The following is a 21,139-nucleotide window of genomic DNA, read 5'->3' as shown; positions in this document are numbered from 1 at the left end:
GTTATATTAATATGTTTTAGAAATTTAAATAGGTGTTAAAATTTAATAAAATACATATAAAAAAATATTTTAATATTTTGTCTTACATACTTCATATTAATAGTATTTTGATAAGCAAAATTGTTTAAAAACATTTACTTTTTACATATAAATAGAGTTCATATCTTTATAAACATGACATGACAATTAATAAATTAAAAATAGTATATATTATAATTTAGTATTATAGAAAATAAATTAGATTTTGCACAAATACATACGGAAAGGCTTTCAATCGGATGTTTTCTTTACAAATCAATATCGTACTAAAAAAATATTTTTTGTTTTACGTATAAATAAATTGTAAATAAATGAATAAAATAAAAATATTCAAAACTCTTACGGTTAATTTAAACTATACTTATCTGAATATAGTTTTAGCAACATGAAATACATATTTTTTGTACTAAATTTAAACTTAAATATCAATTCATTAAAAATAAACACTGCTGTATACTTTCTCGCTATTGCTCAATCGACAGCCGATATTTACTTTATAAATAACCTATTATACGCAACGTTTAAAAATAGCTCATAAATGGGTCAAAAATTACACGTAGAATAAATATGGACTACTACATATCATAGTCGCATAAAACACTCCTTCGCCATAATTAAATAAATTAAAAGCAAAATCATCTTTGTAATTAACGAAGCTTACCAAAAAAAAAATTAACAATTCCACGCAATGTTATAATTTTATTATAACATACGCGGGCGTTTAATTAGACAAGTCACGTTCATGACTTTGTATATGTTATGTTAATATACATAGTGCAAAAAAACATACATATTACGTACATGTGCGTAAGTGCCTCGCCTCTTGTGTATCTGACAATCTGCAAACATTCAGCAGATGTGCAGGGTGTATAATGAAGCAAGAAATCTGATACGAAAATGGAGCTTTGTGTTGAAGAGACGTTCTCTTTAATACGGTTAATCTGATCACAGTGAAATGAGCTCGTTCCTACTACGTTCTACATAGCAAACATTTTAGAAACTGGAAGAAGTGAATTCCATTCCGATAGAATAATACTACTATTTACTTCATTGCGTTCAGATATCTGACCAATCAGTCAGTACTTATACAAATTATTGTTGATTAAATTTTAAATGCTTTTATAATTATATATATGTATCGTTTAATTGCTTACTGTTTTTATTACATATTTTTTTCATAAAAAAATAATCAATGAACCATATACAAGTTTTCAAGTACGTCTTATTAAACATACAAGTAGTATGGATGTTTTATGTATTTATTATTATTCTTGAAAAACATAATATATTCGTGATACACAATAACCATTTTTTATCTATCGATATAGTACCTGTCAAAAAATCTACAAAGTGAACATACAAAAGGTAGCAGAAGTTTAAACAAAAACTTTATAAAATAACGACAGAATGTTATTATTAGGTTTATGCGAAAATAGTAATTTAATTAAAAGTTACATTTTTAAAAATAAATTTAAACAATAATTAATAAATTTATTAATATTTATAATATCAATAAATTAAATGATTATCGTTAAAAAAAAAAATAACATTAAACAGGTCAATGTGTAATGCCGTATTAACACTTTACCTACCAACAGTTTCACTGTTAGACTTACGCTAAATACCGGCATTTTTTCACAGATCTGGGCAAATATTACCTTCTTATTTAAATTTATCTATCTTTTGATACAGGTTCGATTTTTTTAGACATGTTATTGAAATTGAAGAATTTGTATTGAATAATATGTGTCTAAATATATTTTTTATCAAAATAAAATGTCGTTAATAATTAAAATATAAATTTTCAATTTGATGTGTAAACCACATACAAAAGACGCCAATTGGCATCCGCAGTAGTTAACGTTCGGCAAGCTCAGGACGCCAATTGATGTGACCGGTAGGTAAAGTGTTAAGGAGCCGGATGGCCACAGCCATAGGCGAGTCGCCAAGTGCGGACGTCCTAGCCCCAATCTAGCCCTAGTCAATAATAGTTTTTTCTGCAAGATATCTTAATTATTTTAAATAAATTTAATTTTATAAATAATTTTTATTTTGATTATACTCCATTGATATATTTTCAATTTAGGATCGTTACACGACCGATGACGATTTGAAACCGTATTGAAGCTAAGTAGAAAATGCTTCCTTTGGGATGGCAAAAAAGCGACTTGAAGGAAAGTATATTTCACATCACCCAAATATATATAATTGATATATTTAGATATTAACATTATAAAAATATAAGTATTATTACATATAAACTTCGCCAACTTTAAATCATATAATAACAATGTTTCCTATATCTTTAAATATTATTAGTATTAAAATATTGATTATATAATCAATTACTACCTTCATACATTTAAATGCATTAATATACTCTACAAAACAGCCTTTAGATGTACAATAGTTTTAATGCAACAGATTGATAATTATAATGTTTCTGACATATAATATGAGATCGATTGGGTTAAGCTATTTTATATTAACATACACAAATAGTTGAATAATATTAATTTGCATATAATTATAAAATAAAATATAGTAAATAAATTGCAATATTAAATATGTAGGGTGAACCGAAAAAATATTTTTTTAAAAGCTTATACCTAATGTCTATATGTTTAAAAGCTTATACTATTGAAGGTATGGTAAATATAAAATGTTGATACAAGCACAATTCAAGCCCTTTCTAACGGTATCGATTAACTGTAACTTATGTTGTAAAAAAATATTACAAAAAAAATCACGCTCCGTCTTCATCTCTAACCGACGCGACGCGTTTAAGTGATGGATATAAGGCAGTGATAGGTGAATAAAGTGGGTTTTTATATATTCATTTTTATTACTGTGATATGAAAATAAGATTTTTTTGAAATATGTATTTTTATATTATGACTTACATTTTATATAAATAGTATTTTTAAACGTGTCAGGACTACCTCTAGTCATTAAATAGAAATTAGTATACGGAAAACACGCTAGAATAGGGATAAAACTAATTGATTAAAAAAAAACATTTGGGTAAACAAAAAATAATTATCGCATTCAAATTTCAAAGCACTTGAAAAAAATCGTAGACAGTACTTTAACAAAAATATGGGTCGGTGCATACCTATGCTTAACAAACATGTATTACACGATCCATAGAACGTATGTTGTTACACTCACTAATTGATTATTTAAAATATGTATTACACAACAACAAAAATAGTCTGGTTCCGTCCCAAAATATCAACATTGGTGAGATGATCAACGACTAAGATGGGTGTTTCTGCTATTTCATTAAGACTTGGTATAAACAAGAGCTCAGTCAAACTCGCACCAATCGGAGCTACGCCAAATTGACCGAGATCATGAAACATGAATTGTTTTGCAGACCGCAAAAGTAAGTTCACGGGCCGCCAGTTGGACTGTTTTTAGTACATGTGAATTAATACAGCTGGAGCAATATTTGCCAGCGTTTAATGTATGTATTTTAGTTTACTATTAGCATACTAGCATTGTATTAGGTTGAAGATCAATGGAATGCTAACTTAAATAAAGCATGTATGGTAAACACAAAACTCTCCTAGCTTTTCATATTACAAGAAGAAGTAATTAATTTGTATAATAAGGAAATTTTAATTTTAATTACTATCAATAGTTCTGATAATTAATTTGTGTACAAAAGATTTCTACGCATATTAATTATTTGTTATATAAAAAATATCTGAAATTATGTTTTATCTAGGGATATGTATGTTATGTAGACTTGAAAAATCGAGTTAAATTTTAACTGCGAAAAAAGTATAAAGTCGAGTGCACTCTGAATCTGCAACGCAAAGTGAGTTCGCTCGCGGTTTAGCACAAAGGTACCATTATCAAATGGTACCAAAAGTCTTTATGGGGACATGGTAAGTACCGCTGTTTATCTGATTAATGGCAGCCTGTGTAATAATGGTACTTGACGACAAACTAAGACACAGGACCACTTAAGCGAGCACTCTTCTCATCATCCTCCTCTAAGATCGACGGTTTCTGATGATTCGCATAAAAAATATATCAGCTTCTCGGTAGTTTTTTTAATCGGAATAAGTGTCTCAGAATTAAACGCTGGGTCAAAAGGCTCGATCAATCACGGGGTCAATAAAAAATAGATGGTTCAAAACGGTTAAGGGAAAAAATAACCTATCCTTAGCTTTTGGGTCAAAAAGGTAATTAACTTAGGTGTGTGTTTGTGTGTATTTGAGTTCAGTGGGGTAAGAAAGGCTGAGATGAGAGGGCAATCGAGAAAAACCAATATGTGCCAAACGCCGAAGAAATAATCTAGAACCTTTCATACAGAAAAAATAACAATTTATATTGTATATGTATTATTATTTTATTATTAAAAATAATTAAATAATCGCTAAGTGATTTTTTATTACTTAGATTTTATACTTTATCATCGCTTATTAAATAAATAAGAGCTATGTTTCTACTAACGAAGTTATATCAGGAAAAATCAGAGTATATGGGTTAGATTTTTTTTATCTCACCATATGGTATCCAACCATATTTGATTTGTTAATTTAGCGATCGTCAACTTTTGCCTTTTATTATGGATAATATAAATTGTATTTTTGGCGTCATTTAATAAAAAATGTTTTAATATTAATAAATAGCTTTGTACTTCAAAAAGTCGACTATATATATAAAATTATTATAACAATAGTTGTTGTGATTCTATTCTAAATTTATTGCCATTTTATAATACAATGATGTTGTTTTTAATTCTTTATTATTTTTTGGCTTCTTCCTTTTTAAATTAAAATACTTATTTACATTCGTTGTAGATTTCTTATCAACTAAGTCTAATATTTTAAAAGGTTCAGAAAGCAATAAAATCAACAATAATATGTAAGCAAATAGAGCATCAAAAAATACACTGTTCCTTTAATTAAAAATGCTTACTGTGAAAATACTTCCTACAAAGTGGGTGCTTTTGAAGGCAATGTTCTACTCTTTTTATTTATTTTAGTATGTATAAAAAGGCAAAAGAATCTTATACCTGAAATTCATTAAATCGCAAACAACTATTTTTTATGAATATATTCTTGCTATGATTTTTATGAGGGTCTGTCCCTTCCAGGAGAACTGGCCCCTTAGGAATTTGTCCCATCTCTCCCCCCCCCTCACTCATGGTAAGCCTGATTACAAGGCCAGTCGCTGAATCTCTGCGACCAAATTTGTCTCCACCGTTCAATATTGTTAAGGGACTGCATTTGGGTCCAGTCTAGCCACCATAAATCAATGTTCTCAGTACATCCTCCCCTAGCAATTTAAAGAGAAACAAGACTCCGACTTCCAAGACCTGTCTTTTTAACTCCCCGTCTAATAGCGGCATCTATATTTTTATATATACATATATATGGTACATATATGCTTTTAAAATAAACTTTTCCAGCGTCTATTTTGCTGCAAAGTTACAAGCATTTGGCTTCAAAATCATAAATATGCAGAAAATCAACAATATAGGTACATATTTACAATTTTAAATATATACTGAATGCACGCTTTGAAAATTAATTAATTCTGAAATTCGTTGAATGCTATTAGTAAAATATTATATGTTTATATTGCATATTTTTTTTCAGATTTCTGACTTATTTTTATTCATAATAAATGGCACATCAAGTGTTTGACGAACGAATAAAACATTTAGTTTATATAACATAGCAATTAAATAATTTTATTTTTATTACTGAAAATATATTATATTTAAAAATAAATAATTAAAATAAAATAAGCAGCATATTTTAATACAAAATCTACCGAATTAAATGCAAATTAAGCTTCTAAATTTTTTTTGCATACCACATTTTTCAGTAGGATTTCATTTTACTAAGTTATGACACTTTGTATTTTTACATTGGCCGCCATTTTGTAAAAAAAAATTATATATTTTTTTAATACATAACGTATAGGGGGTGCACGGTAGTTCTATGCGATACTAAAAATTTAATTTTTAATCTTTAAAACCAAGCAGTTAAGAGCGTTAGCTCTTCTGAAAGTCTCAAAATGGCTCGTATGGGGGTCCGATCGAACTTATACATCGCTTGTTTTGAAGCAAAAAACTGTTTTTTTATTTATTTTTTTGGATGTAGTTTAGACTTCTAAACGTTTCGTGTAAGGCGACCTTTTCGTTAAAATTTAAACCTACTGAGTTACGAGTGTTTAAATTTTTATACTTGTCGCCATTTTGCAAAATATTGACACATTGGATTTTGCTAACGAGCATACACAGGGTGCTTAAGAATTCTATACTGTCACAAAAATGCAACTTTAAATATGTATAAATAATAACTATATTGCAAGTCTTATGAGCGTATGTATGGTGGGTCGATCGACTCATAACACTAAACGTGTTTTGGAAAAAAAAACTTTTTTTTTTAATTTTTAATTTTTTAAACGGTATCGTAAGTATATATGAAAGCTCTATTTCGTATCAAAAATTCAAGTCTATGTCCTTAAAAGGAACCAAATACGAGCGTTAACTATATGCCAAGTCGCATAAAAGCTCGTCGGGGGCCCGGTCAATATACCGTAATACTCGTTTTTTATTAAAAAAAATAATTAAAAATTGTTTTTAAGCAACATTGAATTTTTTTTCTTAAGCCGGAATTTTATATTTATTTAAAATATATACATGAGATTGATTTTATGTCAGTAAAATGAAACTGACATTTAATTTAAGATCCAAATAAAATTAAAAGCGACAAACAACGAACGTATGTTTCATTGAAAAACTTGAAAACGTAGCAACTCCACACGTGAAAAAGTATTAGATAAAAACGTTAAAACGTTCATACGTAAACAACGCTATAAACGAAAGCACTGTTAATATACATATATATAAACTGCATAGTTTATATTAACAGAAAAATAAATAACACCAGCACTAGAACGCATGCCACAAACTCAAATAATGTAAATTAACAACAAAGCGCAGCGGAGCGTTAATACGTTTGGTGTATAAAATATAATGCCCATATGTAGTAAATTCAATAAATTTAACTGTACAGGATGATATGCTTCAATTGAACACGTTTTCTTTTGTGTGATATGTATAAAGTTTCTAAATCAAATTTAACTGTGAAACTGCAGCAACTTAAAAGAAATAATATCTTTGAAATCTAATCACATAAATACAGGTACAGTTTATAATACTTATGTGTGTGATAAAATACATTTGAACAATCATTGTGCTATATAGGGAAGAAGTATTGTATTGTATGTATTGGCATATGGTATACATCAAAGTTTTAAAATACACTAAACTGTACTATAAAACAGTAAATACATGTGTGTCTGTATGTAACAAGAACTCGTCCTAAAGGTGACGATTCATTTGCATATATCATTCTGGCTGTCATTTCTTGGTCAACTGTGCTATTTTCAACTATGTTGAAAGTTGAGCTAAATAGCTACATGCTGACTACCGAATATGTATCAATAAAAGCATTGGAGGAACTGAACAGCGACGCTTTGGCGACCGATTACGTGCTACTGCAATACGGTATATTTTGCATCAAGGACTCTAACATTTTCTTCTGATGGGTTGAAAAAATTGACATAGAAGCAAGAGACGGTTATATATTTAGAATATTTTGAATTATTAAAATAAAAAATAAAAAAATTTGCTTCATTAAAAAAGCGACATTTATTTCAGGATTACCTAATAATATATATACATTTCATAATTACTGCATAGTAACCAAACAAAATTAAAATTTTTCATTATAATAGTTTGTAAGATTAGGAAAATCAATCAAACCCTAATCTTATATGATCGTCCGAAATTTTCATTACAAAAATGTTTCAAGTTGCAAATGGCTACACATTTTCATAAATTGAAAAACGTAATAAGCATCAACTATATACCATTTATATATCCTGCAAATAAACTTATGTTAATAATAGTTTTATAGTTAATGAAACGTATTTAATAAATACATTGAAATCTCAGTATAGCGAAGCTCACGGGACCGAATAAAAAAATTCGATACACTGAAAATTCGTTATATTAAATGTAAGGATTTTTTTACCAATGAGTATTTGTGAAACTTTTGATAAAAACATATATAGACACTCTTTATGTTCCTATATGAGCCAGTTGACACAGAAGTTTTATTGTTTTAGATTAAGGAAGGAAAAGGCTTTCTAATAATATTGAACACATTTATACAGTTCAAATAGGGTGCACTTTGTTTGATGTCAAGGTGGTTAAGGATACAGCGAAAAATGTATCAAGGCGACTGTGCAAAAATCAGGGAGCTAAATGATCTGGGGGTGCTTCTTATTATCCGGATTGGAAGGTATCGACTTTATCGACGGAACAGTTTGATGAATGATATTTTAAATCCCTCTGATGGAAAAACACGTAGACTCAAATTTAAACTGCAATTCATTAAATGTTTCTTTAACTTGTTATTACGCAAAAATAGTATGTAATGCGTTTTTTTTAATTTAAATAATGATGTAAAAATAAGATTAAAAAAAAAAAAAAAAAATTGCAGAATGTAAGGAAAAATATGGGTGAAAATTATTGGACTGACACTAAAATAGTAATATTACTGAACTATCTTTGGATCATAATCAACATATTACGGACCATTCCCGCATTTTCGCGTTATAGCCAAAATTCGCAGTCAAAGAAAGCTTAGGCTTTGAACGTAATAAAGATTGAAACTTTCATCATATGATAGCAATATATTTATTTATAAATATTAAATATTAAATTTCACAACTCAACGAGTAACAAGATTTTATTGACATTTCAACTGCAATGCATCATATTGCAAGTGACTTTTTAACCTTGAAATTTAATACCAATTTATATTTTTATCATAATGTTTCGCTCTCAATAGATTGCTTTGCTCATAATTGCAGTTTTTTAACACTACATGAAGTAGTTTAGTACATATAAATTTGAGAAACGCCGTTTTTCCGTTCAATTAATCCAGCAAGACTCATCTCGATGACCATCGTAAAATGCAGGTTAATTAACCAGGCTGGTCATTCTCCATTAGAGACGCTAATCGTCTAAAGTTTATTCGTTAATCGACTATTTAGAACGACTCAGTGTGGTTAAGCCAGAATTTCGAAATAAGCAGGACCGATTTGAAGATGACTTGTGTTTATTATAAGTCAGTTTTAAACACACTATATGCATTCGTGATGAATGTCTAGAATTGAGTTAATGGCTGAAACTGACGACACGGCCTCGATTACTATGTAAAACCGTAGTAAACCTATTGACTGAAACGTGTGTTTAAAATATATTTTTTTATTTTAAATATAACTTATAAAAATTAACACTAATACAATTTTAAATGTTTGCTAAATTATATTTGAACTTCACATGAGAATGTCAAGATCACTCCAAGAGCAAACGTATCGCTTTGCTTATTCATTCATTCGTTATTTTCATTATAATCGCACAAGATCATCTTTCTTAATTGACCTGACTGAGTTTTGCAATTTTAATTAATAACATGATACTGAACGGTTTAAATTTACAATCAAAACGCACGCTTGCGAATTATAAGTGTAATCTTATGTATCCAAATTTTAAGCTTTCCTATTTTCTATATACATAAATTTATTTTATGTATAATATAAATTTAAAAATAATTAAAAATGTAAAGCAAGCAATATTAACTTGGAAAAATATTTTAAAAAAAATACATAGCTATATAAATCTAATTATTAAAAAAATTTTTGTTATGAGACTCATAGGCTGAAAATAGAGTTTTATTATAGAGGTTTATTTTTAACTAATTTATTATTGAATATTAAATGATAAAATATTCGAATGTATTAAAAAGTTTTAACAATAATATTTATAAGTTTTAAATAATGAATACAATGTTATAAAAAAAACAATGAAAAGTATCAAGACTTTAAAATAATATATTATTAAAAAATAAATATTCTGCAGGGAGTTTAATTTTATTTTTACCTGCTACAGAAAAGATATATAAGTTACATTAAACATACTTTTTAACAGATAAAATAAATAATACCAGTCATTTAGAAAATCCATAGCTGCAGAATAATAACTTAAAAATATGAGTAATTTCTGGAAGTTCTGCAATTAAAAAGATATTTTTTGTTTGTCGGCTATTTATTTTATATGGCTATTGCTGTTATATTCAACATAAAGACAATAAGACATTTTTTTCTAAACAAAACAGGATATTAGTAAGGCAGCGGTACATCAAAGAAAAAATAACTACCCGCGTTTTTGTTATACACAACTGTGTTTTTAGAGTAAGTTGGTTTTTAGTGATTCAAATATTTCCCTACAAATATATCAAAATGTTTTACAAATAGTTAAACAAATAATCGTATAACAAATACATAAAAAAAAACGAATATATTCGTTATTCGAATATCTAAATATTTTGATTGAAATCTCTAGCTGTAAATATATAATTGCCAATAAAAATATTTGTAGAATATTTTAATAAAATTACTTTATAGTATTATTTTGCTAAAAAATACTAAAATTTAATAATCCACGCGAATGATGTTTTTTTTTTCTAATAAAATCAAAATGTGAATGGTTTATTAGCTGAGAAGATTTTATATATTTTTTTAATTATTCTATAAATACAAACATTTTTAAAGAAGCGTGAAATCATTGTACTAATAAATAGCCACTTTATTAAAAAATACGATTGAAAATTCATAGTGATTATTTATTTACCCAGGTCACATAAAAAAATATTCTTAAGGTTAATTAAAATAGCATTTGAATATGTTTATTAATTTTATTGCAGCCTAATATCTAGCTGGTTGTTCACATTAACATAGTAGTTGTCTTTACTGGTGTTGTAAAACAACAATTAAACACTACCTTATCAGTACGAAATATCGCAACTTATTGCTCAATAATCTGGGATAAAACATTTTTTTTTAAATAATTCTAACTTTTTTATTAGTCAAAAATTTTAAAATAAATTTTTAATATAATTTTTTTAATTGTTTTTTTTTGCTTTAGAACTGATAAAATTGTTATTCGTGTATAAAAAAGGGGCAAATATAAGCAGCAAAATATCTAAAGGTATTTAAAATAAGTTAGAGATTAATAAATGTGCGCAGGAACGTCGACATATGATGACGGAAAGTAAGTAATAAAAAGGACTTGAAATGTATTAAGAGACACATTTTAATTAATATGATATTTGTGATATCTTTAGCTAAATGACTAAATAAATACGTTATAGTAGATAAGTAGTTTAACGTATGTTTTTTTGTATGAAATTAAAATGACGAAACACATAAATTTATGCACACGGTATATAATGTGTTAAATTTTTTTTTATTATGTTACTACTCTATTTAAATACCATCTCTGTTACTATTTTATTTAGCATTTACATTTTATTAAGCTTTCCGTATATTTTAAAATTATTTATTGCTTTTTCTAAAGCTTTTAAAGCAGTATTATGATCAATACTTTTTGTTTTATATTGCAATTTTACATTTAATTCAGATTTCTAAATTTTAGTAAAATATTGTTTGAAAATCTTAATTTAGCAGTAGTTTTTTGCGTTAATAGTCACTACAGAGGTTTTTAATATTTTTTTATAAAATAATAAAAAAATGTTGTTATATTAATTTATTTTGTACTCTTTGATTTGTTATATTAATTTATTTTGTACTCTTTGATTTTTTAAAGCAATCATTTACATTAATTTAAATTTAGAAAAAATATTATTATCAGTTATATATGTAAATTTATAACTATCTGGTGTACCTCAAAACAGTGAAAGATCAACCACCGTACATGTACGGCGATACTTCTCAAAGAATTAAATGTATAAAAATATATTTTAATACATTTCTAATGTATCCAATCCAACTATTTGTATACTAATTATACTTAATATTTAATCGATTTATCTGTATGAGTTTCTTTAAGGCTTTTAATATATGTATATACAAATTTTCAATTTGATAACTAATATAAGTTGTTTTAATATTATATGATAATAAATTAATTTGCTACTAAATTTTAAAAGTATATGCATTTGATATTCATTTTATATTGGTTTTAGAATTCATGGGGGCGCAAAGCGTGAAATAATGAGTGTATCGCGTGATGCAGTATCTAATAAGCTTAGCTTCAGTGCATGCGAATAAATTTTTTCACAAATTATCTAAGTCGATATAATTAACAATATATTAAAATTAAAATATAATATTGATATACAAGTAAAAATATATTTTGCCTGGTGTTGTGGATTTTATTTACGGACCGGATATAGATATAAAAATAAAGTTATTTATTGAAGCGTTCATAAAACGGTGAAATAATTTTGTTTAATTTTGAATATCTAAAGAGCAATTTTATCAATAAAATATATGGGTTTCTTCCCGCCCGTTCTTCTATTATTTACCTTCTATCTCTCATTAAACGGTGAAAGATAGGTAAACTATTTTCTATGCATGTTATGAACGTCTTTGATAATTACGATCGCAACCTTATTTGATGCATAGCGTCCGCAATAGACGACTCGCTCATGGCTTTCGCCATCCGGCTCCTTAATACGCTGACATTGCACATTGATCTATTTATTCATTGGTCCGATTTGTATAATTTAGCTTTAATATTTTATGTATTGTTTTTGTATATTTTTGTGTGTGTATTATAATAATACAATATATATTTTTTACTATTGTTGGCTCTAGAGTCTATTTCATTATAACTATATTTATTTTAATGAAAGTATTATATTATATATAGAGCGAATAATCAGCTAAAATCTTTAACCTTTAATATATTCGTAAAAAATGTGCTTATTGTGTATAAAATAAAGTATATAAAATATATATACATGAACTAAATAAATATTTTTTTAACTAAAAGTATTCAACAGGTAATTATAATTTTGTAAATACAAAATAAAATTCCTACGAGCTTTCAATGGTAATACAATAAAAATTTAATAACGGAAACATGATTAAATTGAAGAGCTTTTTTCCAGTGGATTTCGACCTTTCTATTCTTGGATTTATAACGAAACGGGAAATCACTTCGCTTCATTTCAGAGGTCTACGGAGAAACGAAAAACATGTTTGTTCCAGTACTTGTGTGTATTTTTTATGCAATGTTAATAATTGATTCGCAAATTTGTTTCGATACGTCGCTGAGGCAATTGACTATATCAACGGTGCTTCTCAAATGACACCGCTGAATTATATACGTATTTTTAAGTGCGACGTCAATTTTCTACTAGTCAACGGCACGCCATCTGATCGTTTAGAATCACCGAGAGACTTATTAATTGTTTATTAAATTCGCGGTATATGTCTTACTTTTTCTCATCACTTTTTAGTAAAATTAGTGATAAACATGTTTAGTAGTTGTATGTTAATTAAACGAGTCTTGTGCGCAAACGTTGAAACGTAGAATAGAGATAGCAAAAAAACGCTCATAAGTCATAGTACAAACTTTGACGTTAGGAGTGAAAAAAAACATTAAATAAAACACATATGCCGTATTTAAATTCTAAAGTTCATTGTGATTACGGATATGGAGAGAATCGCTGTTTTAAGTGCTGATCTGTAAAACGATTATGATTGTTTCAAACATCGATACGAAATTAATTTGTAATCAATTTTAATGATATATCGTAGGTATTTGAGTATATATTATTAAGTCAGACAAAATAGGATGCTTTGTTATTCTAATGTGATTTAAAAAGTGTGGTAAAAAATACTAAAATAAAAAAATTGGTTAGAATGTGCCATTAATATTATGGGTTTATACAAAAATCAATCGTAGTTTGGGCTAAGAACGCTGAAATGATTCTTGATTTATTTATATTTTATATTAAAATAACGTTATAGGCGACATTTTTATTTTGTACTATGCAGTCCGTCAGGACACTGATAATATCGATCTTGGATAATAATTATTTTAAGTCGTGTCAATATCACTAAGCTGGGAAGCTACCGAGAGCTTAATTAAAATATCTAAAATATAAATTAATGTTTATTGAGATTTAAAAAAAAAAATTGTAATATTATTTAATACAAAGGTAATTTTTGTGGAACTTTGTTTTGAAAGACTGCCGTGCCCATTTTAATTGTTATGTTGCCTTAAAAGTACACTTAATTACACATTGATGTTATGACATACTACTGTATTTATTAAGCTGATGATTTTATTTATATAAAAACCAAACAAGTCGTAAAATATAACTTTTTTGCAACATGTTTTTAGATATCGTCAATATTATTATAAAAATCATGGTTTTTCAAGAGTTTGCAATTTTTATAATATTTTTTTTATATATATGTATATATAAAATATATCTAAATTTTAGCTTTAAACTAAGTTATCAGTTAATGAGCATAAAATTGTAATTGAAAATGTTTTGTTGAAATTTATTTTACTTTGCAGGAAATATCTCAATATAATACCTTATCTATTAGGAATAAAATATTAGCACATTTAAGGCAATTTATTTTATCTCTGTGGCAAAATCCGTGTTATAAATAGTTAATAAATTTGGAAAAATCTTATAATTTTTTATAATAATTTTTATAATAAATGCATACATTTTTTAACGCAGATTAAAATATTACATTAAGTTTCTGCAATGATATAAAATGCACTTAAATAATTCTCTAAAAGATGCTGAAAAATATTTGCGGTGGAACGTCGAGAAAAAAACTTTAACCGCAAAATAATCATTATAATATATAAGTATTTTTCTGTAAAACAATTTAGGCTACAGTGAATGTGTATTTATCAATGAAATTGTATACTTTAGTGAAATCAAAAGGAAAGACTCTAACTGAACGCTGAGAAAAATTCGTTAATATAAACACACAATCATTATAATGTGTAGGTACAATTTCACTAATAAATGTGTATTTATTAGTGAAATTGTATTTGTCAGCGAAATCAAGAAAAAAAAATTCAGCATAACGCAAATTCCGTTAATATAAAAATATTCATTATAATATGTAGGTATTTTTCTGTAAAACAATTTTATATTATACATATACATGTTACAGTGAATGTATATTTATCAGTAAATTTATATTTTCACTAGAAGAAATATACTTTCACTAATTAGGCCAGTTAAAATCTATCAATCAAAAAGATTAAAAATAAATGTTTATTGAGTTTTTTATTTTTTTTAATAATGTTATTTAATACAAAGGTATTTTTTTGTGGAACTTTCTTTTGAAAGACTGCCGTGCCCATTTTAATTGTTATATTGCCTTAAAAGTACACTTAATTACACATTGATATTATAACATACTACTGTGTTTATTAAACTGATACAAATAATAAACTATACTATAAACAAATTGTAAAATTGTAACTTTTTTGCAACATGTTTTTAGATATCATTGATATTATTATAAAAATCATAGTTTTTTGTAATTCTTTTAATAATAAAAATGTATATAATTTTTATATGTATAAAATAAGTCTAAGCTTTAGTTATTATAATATAAATAGCAAAATTTATTGAAACAATCATAAATTTATAATTAAAAATGTTTGGTTGAAATTTATTTCACTTTGCAGCAAATATCTCAATATAAGAAAATATCTATTAAGGATAAAATATTGGCACATTTAAAGCAATTTATTTTATCTTTGTGGCAAAAACTTTGATGTAAAATATTAATAAATTTAGAAAAATCTTTAATAACTATTTTGATAAATGGAAACATTTTAAACGCTTGTTTCAATATTACATTAATTAATGCAAAGATATAAAATTAACCCAAATAATTAATCTTAAGATGCTAAAAAATATTTTCTGCGGACGTCAAAAAAAAAGTAACAATTTTTTATTAAAAATAATTACTATTTAATACATTTTTAATTAAATACATATTTAATAATTTGATAGACATAAATACGTTTTTTTCAAATAATATTTTAGAGCAAAATATAATTTCACTAGCATTTATCAGTTAAATTAAATTTTCATTAGTAGAAATTCATATCTACGGTGAAAATATATTTTTACTAAAAATATACATTCACTGTAACATATATTCTTAGTAACATACAGCGTGTTTAATTATTACATTTACAATCGCGTCCATAATTTGCTTTGCTACTGAAATTGTCTTTCTTGTATCATGTAAATAAATGTATTTTTAAAAATAAAAATATAAATTTATAAAATATCGTTTAATTGGGGCACTATGATGTCACTCTTAACACGTGAAAATGTATATAATACATATTTGCATAAATTCTGTATTGCTTTGTAAAATAATACATATATTCCATGACTGGCAATTCAAGATTTATTTTTAAAATTAAAATCACAAACTAGATAAGTTCAAAGACCGCACTCTGTATTTTAAAATATGTACCTTGTTAACATCGCAAAACAGCTGTGGAATAATCGATTTATGAAAGATCAATATATTCCAAAAATAGTCACAAAAGGGAAATTTTCGTTCAACTAAAGGTGCTGTTCAATAAAACATAAGGATTAAACGAATTGTAATTCCATCTTTGAAAAAGTTTAACATTATTGTAATTTCAAATTGGAAATTCAGAATGGATTATCATTTATAGCGGGTCTTTGGGATTAGTGAAAAACTTCAATATGTCCATAATAAAGGTTCATCCGGTTATTTTAAAACATACTGTTTTTCCACGGAATAAATATATAATCGGTCAGACTGTGCGGCGCTGACTGTGTGCTATTTTAATTTTAAATGTCTAGAAAACAGAAACACTCCATAGATCATAGAGCAGACAACGTATCACATGTGTAGTAATTAAAATATCACATGAGCGTTAAAACATATTTATGCGATCTCACGATCTTAATGTGTTTTCTAAGCGCGTTATTGTTGGGTATGAAATAAATTATTACCCCTCGTATTAAATTACAGTTAAACAGTGACTTTATTATGTTATGAGAAGCAGAAATAAAGACTTATGTCTACAATAGAAGAATAATATTTGTGATGACAATGACAGTTTTTCATCATAATTTAATTATTTAGAAAAGCATAACAAAGCAAGTAAATATATATGAACATTTTTTAATTTGTAGTAAAAATATTAATAAGCTAATTTAATCATCTATGCTCTAGTATTTATTTAAAAATATTTTTTTTATATATTCAATTAAAAAAATCGTTTAATATATATTTTTATGTATTTAAATGACAGTTATAATATACTGACACGTCGCTTGAAACTATAACATTTTCATTTTTTTAAATTGCAGTCTCCACGTTGCATACACAGAGCGAGGCTCTCCTTAGAGGGTCGATCAAGAGTCATAATTACAATGTCTCACTCACTCTCGTCACTTAGCACGCGAACGAGCGAAATGGAAAGTATCTCACTACGCGCCTAATACCGAGAGATGTATTCATGTGTTGGATTGTTATATTTATGATCCTAAAATTTTTAAATATTTTTTTAGGTAACCCTATAATAACTTTTCCAAATGTTAATCTGTAAGTGAAATGATAGCTTAATTTTAATATATTGTGTGATCGCGCATTGTCGTGCAGGAGAATTAAATATTTTATATAAACCAGTGAGAGAGTTATGATCTATTTTTCAGACCATCAAATAATCAAAATAAATTTATTTTAGTGTATTTTCAGTAACGTAAAATGCTCTGTGACTTTATTTTTGTTCAACCATTGCGCAGACCGCTTTTTATTGTTGTGAATGATCCACTTTTTGTCGCAGGTTTTAAAACGATGGAAATATAAATCGTTTATGTTACCGAGCACAGAACAAACAACGTCTTAATTTTATTCTAATTTCATATTAAAATAAAATAAAATTTTACCTACATACAGACCGGAAAAGGCTTTTAAAAATAAATATAAAAATTAGCATATTTACGTTAAAATGCACTAAAAAAATCCTAAATTATTTTCCTAGGAACATAATACATAAATATTTTAATGGAAAATAGATTTTTACGTTGCCCATATACGTTGAAGCATAAAACACTATTTTAAACTAGTATTTTATATGTAAATTTTCGTGTTTAAAATTTCCTTTATTTTGCATCTCTAGTTTTAATCCAGCTTTTTATAGAAAAGATATAAATTTAATTAATAGTGTTATTAAATCAAGACTTTTACAATCTAGTTAGTTTTTATTTCGTCTTTACACTTTATCAAAATATGCCTCAATACTTCTTGTAATTTACCAAAATACAAAGTGGCAAATAAGCTACAATACAACTAAAAATGTAGAGCTCTAAAGTGAAAATACCTTACAGCTGGCGAAATATGATAGCAAATACGAGGAAATAATTACACTAATGTGCAGACTGGGACATTGGAAGAAAAATTAAGGTCATTTTCGCATTTTATCTGGCATCAAATAGGTCCTTGCCGCCCTGTTAAACGCTATCACTAAAATTTTATTAAAGCGAAGGGGAGCGATAAAACGCTCGAGATACACTCCCTAAGCATTTTTCGCGATTTCCACGAAATTCAGTAGAGTGGTTCAAATTTGAAATGCTTACATATACATACGCACATAGTATGTATGTACTCTATTTCCTACTTTTGGATTATCCGGCTCTTTGTCATGTGCTTAGCGGATTAACCGTAGTTCAATTTTTGTAGAGGCGCAATCGATTGCTTTTTTGTTGATCTCAATAGTAATATATATATTACTCATATAATTTTTTTCAATTTTAAAAGTAGAATAGAGCTTTTCGACTTATGTATTTTTTTAGGGCCGTAAGTTTTTTTCAAAGGGCGTTTCAGAAAGTATAACATGTTCCGTAAATAGGATTAACATATTTATGTGGTTTCGAATCTCGTCGTTAAAAGTTTGTATTTTTGAAGTAAGCTTAAACTTTTAATTCATTACAAAACGAAACATCATATGTAAGCTCATTATTATTTGTATTCATTGCTTTGTATGATTAATAGTTTTGGCACTAATATAAAATTAGTTATACTTAACCATATTTTTAAACCATAACAGCAAAAACAATATTGATATTTATTATATTAAATTGTTATATATATATATATAGATCTATGCGATTAAGATTTTTTTAAATACTTTAAATATAACATATATATATTTATTTTATTAATTTATTCAGCTTATAAAGCTATTTTTACAATAAACAAATTTTAATACCTTAACAGAAAATAAAAAAAAATCATTCTTAAATTCAGATCAAAATATTTCGTTATACTGAGATCAGTCTTCGTTACAATGAAAACATTTTGTATGAAAGTTTTTCAAAGGCAAATTTAAAATTTGTTATACAACGAATTTTGTTATTTCGGTATTCGTTACAGATATTTCATATTATTATTATAATTTATTTTTTAATGAACGAAGTTGTTTTTTTTATTGTGACGCATTGGGGTAACCGGTTAGGTCACTATTTATTTATTTTAATAATTTATTCATATAATATAGATAATTATTACACTGAACATATATATAATATTTTTGCACATTGATTAAAATGGGGTAATATAATTTCATATTAGATGTTTATAGTTAGCATAATTTTCATTCTGAATAATTTACAAAATTTAATTATATATTTACAATTACTCCTAAATATTTTATATTATCAACTATTTCTATATATAGATTTTTCCATAACTATTTTTATATTATTATCTAACTTATATATAAAAACTAAACTATGGTTTACATTGAATTTAAATAAAAAATAAATTAGTCTAAGACTATTTTTGTTTACATCGATTTCGTTTAAAAATACTATTTTTACATTACTTTTTTTAGTTAAAAAAAAAGTAATATTAAATATATATATAAAATAAAATAATATACAAAAACAAAGCGTTTTTTTAATTGACTAAATAATATATGAGAAAATAAAAACATTTTTGTAAAACTCGATTATATTATAATCCGCATCACACTATTATATAATTTACATATCTTAAGAATTACTAATTATATAAAATAATTATGTTAAGCCAAACTCAAATTCTTTTCAATGTTTTCTAATATAATATGTTTAAAGCTTGGTTTTAAATATTTTTTGCAATAAATAAGCTTTTATTTATAATATTAATATATTTATATAACAATATATGTATTGAGAAATTAAAATATTTTTTTTTAATATTATTAAGCATATTAGAAAAATGAGTATTTAACACCGTTATATATTGATTAATGTTATATTATGATAAGCAATGTTTACACATGCGTGCAAGTTTAATATTATATAATCATTGGTTAAATATAACTAATATATGTTTGCATGCTTAACGGATTAATGCTTTTCCTGTTTACTTTAGCACCGCTAAAAATAAATTTGAGTGGTGTAAATATTTAACTTTAACCCAATATTATAGATAATATGTAATAATAATAAACCTGTTAAAACGGATTAGTAATTTGTTTACAAATACATGCAAATGCTAGTGGGTGTTAATTAACAATCAGGCGTGGTTAATAATTGAACGACCGATTGTTTGAGGAGCCGTTTTATCTATAAGCCATATAGGTGAAAATAATTATAATATTAATTAATCTTGCATAAAAAGGTCTATAACAATGCAATCGTATATATGTAAATTTTTATTGTGCTGAAAAAAATAAATCTATCATTTTTTTCATAAGGATTGTCATGATAAATTTCAATAGTTATGAGGTGAACAATGGTTGAATGTTTTTGGTATTGACAGGAGAATAAACGAAATTTCAACGCATGTGAGTATGTACATATGTACATGAGCTTTTTTTGCTCGCTCACCCCAAGAGCATTTTTAACCCTCGAGCTTTCGCTTTGAAGTGAATAGATTTCTATTGCATCTATCTTCGCTTCAACTGCAATTATCATTATTCACACGGACAGGGTTGTCATTTTATTTCAGTATATATTATTTTTTTATACTTAAGTAATAAACAATTTAATGAAACAACGTTAAAAATGCAAGATTACAAGTGATTAACATATTATTTTAATATTTATTTAATTTATTATTATCGTAGCATATTTGTCCTGAGAAATAAGAATTAATAATATTTAATTATAATTAAAACTTTAATGCATTAATGAAATTATGTGTTCCTAGATTTTTTTAA

The 21,139-nt window shown here is 26.1% G+C and overlaps 1 protein-coding gene across 2 annotated transcripts in view; it reads right to left on the bottom strand.

Annotated features, from left to right (window-relative positions):
• Nucleotides 1-21,139, bottom strand: part of LOC148234810 (angiotensin-converting enzyme-like) — a 179,109-nt gene that overhangs the window by 85,088 nt on the left and 72,882 nt on the right. The gene's annotated exons all lie outside the window — the stretch shown is intronic.

The sequence above is a fragment of the Plectrocnemia conspersa genome, unplaced genomic scaffold (genome assembly GCF_051122295.1).
Source record: "Plectrocnemia conspersa isolate PC_06_02 unplaced genomic scaffold, ASM5112229v1 ptg000005l, whole genome shotgun sequence".
In the NCBI taxonomy this organism is placed as follows: domain Eukaryota; kingdom Metazoa; phylum Arthropoda; class Insecta; order Trichoptera; family Polycentropodidae; genus Plectrocnemia; species Plectrocnemia conspersa.
The sequence above is the reverse complement of the archived record's forward strand: the minus strand, read 5'-3'. Positions and strand labels throughout refer to the sequence as shown.